A 6542-nucleotide genomic window follows, 5' to 3' on the forward strand; every position below is an offset into this window, starting at 1 on the left:
AAGAGCGACTTAAGTCTGTAAGGCTGAAATGATTTGTCTCATGGTGTGGATTTCAGCAAGCACTGCCTTTCTCCAGGGCATAGAATATCCAGCATGATTGCAGGGTGTACTATTCCTACATGCTTTCCAGAAACAAATCCTCTTCCCTAGGAAAACAAAATGCTTGGAAACACAGCCTCTATTGTTGTCTTATGCTGAGTAGCAGCAGAAAAGAAGATTAGATAGGTGACTGGCAGAGAAAGAGCATTTTGAAGGGACACAAGCACACCAGGCATCAGGCTGATACCTTCAGTGTATTCAGATGGCATCTATACAGCAGCACAGTTTGCAAGTCCTTCATACAGGATAGTGGAAAAGGAAAAGGAAAAGGAAAAGGAAAAGGAAAAGGAAAAGGAAAAGGAAAAGGAAAAGGAAAAGGAAAAGGAAAAGGAAAAGGAAAAGGAAAAGGAAAAGGAAAAGGAAAAGGAAAAGGAAAAGGAAAAGGAAAAGGAAAAGGAAAAGGAAAAGGAAAAGGAAAAGGAAAAGGAAAAGGAAAAGGAAAAGGAAAAGGAAAAGGAAAAGGAAAAGGAAAGAGAAAAGGAAAAGAAAGAGAAAAAGAAAAAGAAAGAGAAAAGAAAAAGAAAGAGAAAAAGAAAAAGAAAAAAAGAAAAAGAAAAAGAAAAAGAAAAAGAAAAAGAAAAAGAAAAAGAAAAAGAAAAAGAAAAAGAAAAGAAAAAGAAAAAGAAAAAGAAAAAGAAAAAGAAAAAGAAAAAGAAAAAGAAAAAGAAAAAGAAAAAGAAAAAGAAAAAGAAAAAGAAAAAGAAAAAGAAAAAGAAAAAGAAAAAGAAAAAGAAAAAGAAAAAGAAAAAGAAAAAGAAAAAGAAAAAGAAAAAGAAAAAGAAAAAGAAAAAAAGAAAAAGGAAAAGGAAAAGGAAAAGGAAAAGGAAAAGGAAAAGAAAAGAAAAAGAAAAGAAAAAGAAAAAGAAAAAGAAAAAGAAAAAGAAAAAGAAAAAGAAAAAGAAAAAGAAAAAGAAAAAGAAAAAGAAAAAGAAAAAGAAAAAAAAGAAAAAGAAAAAAAAGAAAAAGAAAAAGAAAAAGAAAAGAAAAAGAAAAAGAAAAAGAAAAAGAAAAAGAAAAAGAAAAAGAAAAAGAAAAAGAAAAAGAAAAAGAAAAAGAAAAAGAAAAAGAAAAAGAAAAAGAAAAAGAAAAAGAAAAAGAAAAAGAAAAAGAAAAAGAAAAAGAAAAAGAAAAGAAAAAGAAAAAGAAAAAGAAAAAGAAAAAGAAAAAGAAAAAAAAAAAGAAAAAAAGAAAAAGAAAACGAAAAAGAAAACGAAAAAGAAAACGAAAAAGAAAACGAAAAAGAAAAAGAAAAAGAAAAAGAAAAAGAAAAAGAAAAAGAAAAAGAAAAAGAAAAAGAAAAAGAAAAAGAAAAAGAAAAAGAAAAAGAAAAAGAAAAAGAAAAAGAAAAAGAAAAAGAAAAAGAAAAAGAAAAAAAAAGAAAAAGAAAAAGAAAAAGAAAAAGAAAAAGAAAAAGAAAAAGAAAAAGAAAAAGAAAAAGAAAAAGAAAAAGAAAAAGAAAAAGAAAAAGAAAAAGAAAAAGAAAAAGAAAAAGAAAAAGAAAAAAAAGAAAAAGAAAAAAAGGTAGATGTGAAACAGACTTCAACAAAAAAGAACCAACCTGATATTCAGAAATGGAACAGCAGTTAGGAGGTTTGAGGGTAATGGTCACCCTCCTTAGTGAAATGGTCTTTAAAGCAGAAGATTCATTACATGCACAATTCCGTATCTTTATTAGGAACTATGCACAAACACAAGCTTTTCATTCTCAAACATTATCCTGTCATGTGTGTATACTGATCTCCCACTCATCACAGTATTTCTGTATCAGGCATATGGATAGTACCAGATCATCCTCAATGACTCACTATTTACGTGCAAAATGTCATGAACATCTGAGAGTGTTTTACACCTGGAATGCTATATTTGGCAGCACCAAGTGACTCAGTTTTGCTAGAAATGTTAGCAACAGCGAGAAAAATAAATGGCAATTTTAATTACATTTTGTAGATATTTTACAGCAAGGATTTTTATTTTGGCAAATAAAGACATCTGGAGTCTAAATATTTTACTTTCTCTGTTCCCACTGCTTTAGGATGGCAGGGTAGGGACTCTATACATCGCTGTTCACGTATGCATTTGCTTTGCTAATCACAGTGTAACACAATTGTAACTAACTCGGGCACCTTGGGGAAGGACTACAGGCAGCACTGCACAGCAGACACAGGAGCAGGGATCTGCTGAAGACAGGTGATATTGCAGAGGTGTGTTTTAAGGTGAGACTGAGTGTGCAGAGCACAGAGAGGACTTGCCAACTGCATTTGTTCATTTCTGCCTTCCACAATGTGGCCAGGCGCCTCCAGGACCACAGGACCACTGCTCTTCCTGCACACACCAGCCATGCCCATGCAGCACACCTGAAGGAAGGGTGCAGGTAAATAACACCAAAAATCAAGTTCCTATGCAGTATCAATGCTCTTGTTTTGCCTGCTCAGGTGAGATGGTACTGAGCCTGCCCAATGACAGCTTCCATGTCTTTCCCTGCCTTGTTTTTGTTTTTGTTTTTGTTTTTTTGTTTTTTTGTTTTTTTTTGTTTTTGTTTTCTAACAGAAGAACTCACAGTTTTGCTCTCCTTTGTTGTTAAATATACTGTGTACTCTAAAGTCATCACGTATGCTGGAGAATATCCATAAGGGACATCGCTTTAAATGGTCCCTGTATTGTTGAAGCAAAGAAGTCATTAGATCCCATTGCAGAGCAGTGAGGGAGACCTCGTCTCCTGAATTTATGGTCTGTGAGCTAATGTTCTTTCTAATTGAAATGGCTAGTGACTAATGCAAAAATAAAGGATGCAGCTGAGCTTGGCTATACATCGGGAAGTTCATCAATACACATCTTCCCGTGACTCTCAGGGACATTCTTCCCAAGACCATGGGAATCAGGCTGTGAGATATGAAGTCATGAAGCAGATTTCTTGACCTCTTTTTCTTTGAATACTCACTGTCACAAAGCATCCCTGGACACACTAGAAACCATAATTCATACCTTAAAGTCTGAACATCAACTAAATATTTCATTGTTCTCCTAAAGTTCCTCCTTCAGTTTCAGTGAAGCTGTGCTTTAAGATCTGTGATGTCAGATATCACATGGGAAAAAGTCTTGTATTCGGAGATGTGAATGCATATGTCCCTTTGCTTTTTAACAGTGGATGTAGGAACAAGTAGAACTAGTTACACAGAGAACTCCTTTGCAGCTACCTGTGAAATGGGAGACGGCTGTTTTTTGCAATATTCAACAAACATTGTGTCAAAGGACAAAAGAAATTAAAAAAAAAAAGACAAATTTACTGTTTATTGCTTTTAATTAACTGACATGGAAGGGGAAGAGACAGGCATGAGCGGCAAAGCAACTAATGTATTCCTATTTTTCTGAGTCAAAGCCCATCAGTATCCTATGTGTCATTTACCTGCCATAGTGTTGCTAGGAGGCTTTTTGCTAATCCCAGCTTTTGGCTGAAAGTCTTCATGAAGAGGACGTGAGGACATGCGTCAGATAGAGCTTGAGCATTAAGTCCTTAGCTTGTTAAACTCCGTGGTTTAACTTTTCCTTAAACAAGAGCAGTTCAGCTGAAACAATACATGAACTAGGAGTTACACATCTGGAAAAAAGATAGTATAGAGCTGGGATTTCCCTCCTGTACAGTCAGATTCTCGGTGTTCAACCTCAGGGTGGATGCCCACATAGCTGGAGGCTACTCATTGCCACACATCTGAATGCAAAGTTGCTTGGGTAGGAAATTCTGATGTGAGTGGAATGGTCAGGAAATTCCATTAAAACAAAATCTAATCAAGTTTTCTGAAAGGTATAGTTGGGAGTGGAGGAGGGCTTAGTGCCAGTGTGACACCATGCAATTTGTCATGCCTTTACAAAACACTCTCCAGAAAAACACAGGGACTTCTTGCACAGACCTTGGCTTGAGCCACTCTTGTGCCACACAGACACCAAACCTCCAAAGGAGGCTTGAGCTGCTCTGGGCTGTCTGCATCCCACCCTCTCCCCAAAGGATGATGTTGCAGACCTGGAGGCAGCAAAAAGACAAGGGCATCATGGGGCACAATGGATCATTTCTGCCCACCGAAGTGAATGAGTGGAGCAGATGAGCTCTTCATTGAATGTGTCGTTAGCCCAATGTGTCCAGAGGCACTGAAATGCTGCATTGGACATGCAACGTCTGGATCTCATTTGGCCCCTCAGTAGAATCGATCTGCATGGCAGAAGCTTGCCCTTCTGGGATGACACCCTTTCAAAACACCAAATCAGCCAAAAATTAGGGGAATATAATCAGCTCTGCTAAGGTCCTCTCTGTTCTTCCAATGCATTTATAGTGGGCACAGTATCGATTCAAGCCCATTATTTTCAAGCATCATTAAGGGTACAATGGAGAGAGATAAATTATTATTTTAATGTGAATATAATGGCATAAAGACACTTTTAAAGTAATTAGATCCTCAGCCTTGAGAGTGTGGAGTGTCTTTTTCCCATAAAGTTCATGTGATGCTGACAGTAGTGAGGTTTAAGATGTGCCAAGGGGGACTGAATGCTGCCGAAAGAAACATCTGCAGAGGAAAGGCTCTCTTCTCAAGCAGGGGGTGGCTGCCTTCAAGATTTCTGCTTGGTCACAGCACAAAAGGAGTATAGAATCGCCCATAAGCAAGAGGAGAAGGCAGCCTCTTGGTTATAATGATGATGTTCCCACTACAGACTGACCCCAAAAGATTCCCCTGCTATTTGCACAGCTTCCTTCTTCTCTCCTGGCACAAATAACATGGGGATGTGTTTCTGCTGTGGGGTCCTCGAGGCTTTAAACCCCATTCTCTGCCTGACACAGAGCTAATTATTATAGCTTGCTAACAACAGGCTTGCTATAGGGAACCTTGCTCTCCTGTGCTTCATTTTAACAAAAGTGGCTCTTTGGTGGTTGGGACACTCTAAAATCCTTGCATATAGCACTCCCCTTCTGAATCAGATCAAACACAGTGTGCTCCTGCACATGAACTGCTCTTTGCTCTCCCCTATGCCCAGAAATCCCAGAGATGACCTGGCTCTGGGTTCTCCCATACTCCACATAGGGAGGTGAGAGCACAGGGAAGACTTTTCTGACAAAACCCAGAAATCTCTTCACTCCAGCACCTCTCAGGTCCTGGATGCTATACAGGGACAGAGGTAGTGCCCAGGTAGCCAGAAGCAAGGCTGCTTCACCTTCGGCGTACATCAGTATCACAAATAACTTCAGACAACGCGGTTCCAAGTTCAGGTTGCTGGTGTCACTGCTGCTGAAGAGCCTCTTCTTTTCCATACCCCTAAATAAAAGGAGAGCATCAATCAAGTCAAGGACAGGAAAGCATAAAACTCACTGCTCTAAATTACTCCAGAGCAGAACAGCTCTTGCAAAGTTTGTAGATGTTCAGGTAGAAGGTGCTGTTAGAGAAATGTAAGGTATTGTTAACACAATCTAGTATAGGCATGGGGATTCAGGCCACTGAATGGCAGTCCTCTGCTCTCTACCCAAATCATTGTGAATACCTCTCTGGATTTGACCAGGAATGGCTTATGAGTTTGAAATCTTCTGAAAAATTAAGTGCTTCTTGTTACAGAGTGATTTATACAAGGGTTAGCTCCTCTCATCAGTCTATCATGATGATTAAAGGCTAAAGTAATGACCAATAGCTCTGGGATTAAGGCTTAAATATCACTGCCTGGAAAGTGAAGACAGCAAAAGAGAGTTGAATGGACCTGCATGAATATAGAAGGCTCTTCCAATGAAGATGAGACAGCAGCTGCCAGACAGCTAGGGAAAAAAAAAAAAAAAAAAAAAGCCTGTGTGATTATGACATATCGTGGGGAAGGATCAGGGTGGAAATCAGAGAAGAGAGCACATCCAAGTAGTTCAAAAGGAGGCTGAAAAAGGCTTGAGCTGCACCCTCAGCTTCTCTAAGTACAGGGACTTGTTGGCTAAGAGGAAAGAACTGAAGTTGCATTGGATGCTAGAATGTCTTTTTTCCATAGTGTCACTCAAGACTAGCTAAAGCAGCTCACCTTTGATGAGTCATAGCCTTGTACTGTTTAATCAGCAGCAAAACCATTTGGAAACCTACAGCGAGATGTTTTGCCAAAGCTTAGGCAAAATGTAGCTGTTCTGCAGTCTTGCAGCCTTGGAGATTACAAGGCCTGTTACGATGCAGGAGGTTAGGGGCAGCAGGACAGGTCCTGAAGGCCATGCTTGGTCAAAAGTTCCCGAGATACCACTTAAGTGTCCTTGCTCACGCCTGGCTGAATGCCTCTGAGTTCATCAGAGTCCAGAGTTTCCCTAAATAAAGTACAGAAAATACTACATCTATGTGTGAGCAATTAATTTAATTCATACGGAACGATTTCTCAAGTCATACAAATGGAGGATTCAAACTAACAAGGCTGGAAGGGGATTTACCTGGGGTTTCCTCTGTCAG

Source organism: Anser cygnoides, chromosome 2 (assembly GCF_040182565.1).
Source record: "Anser cygnoides isolate HZ-2024a breed goose chromosome 2, Taihu_goose_T2T_genome, whole genome shotgun sequence".
NCBI lineage: Eukaryota > Metazoa > Chordata > Aves > Anseriformes > Anatidae > Anser > Anser cygnoides.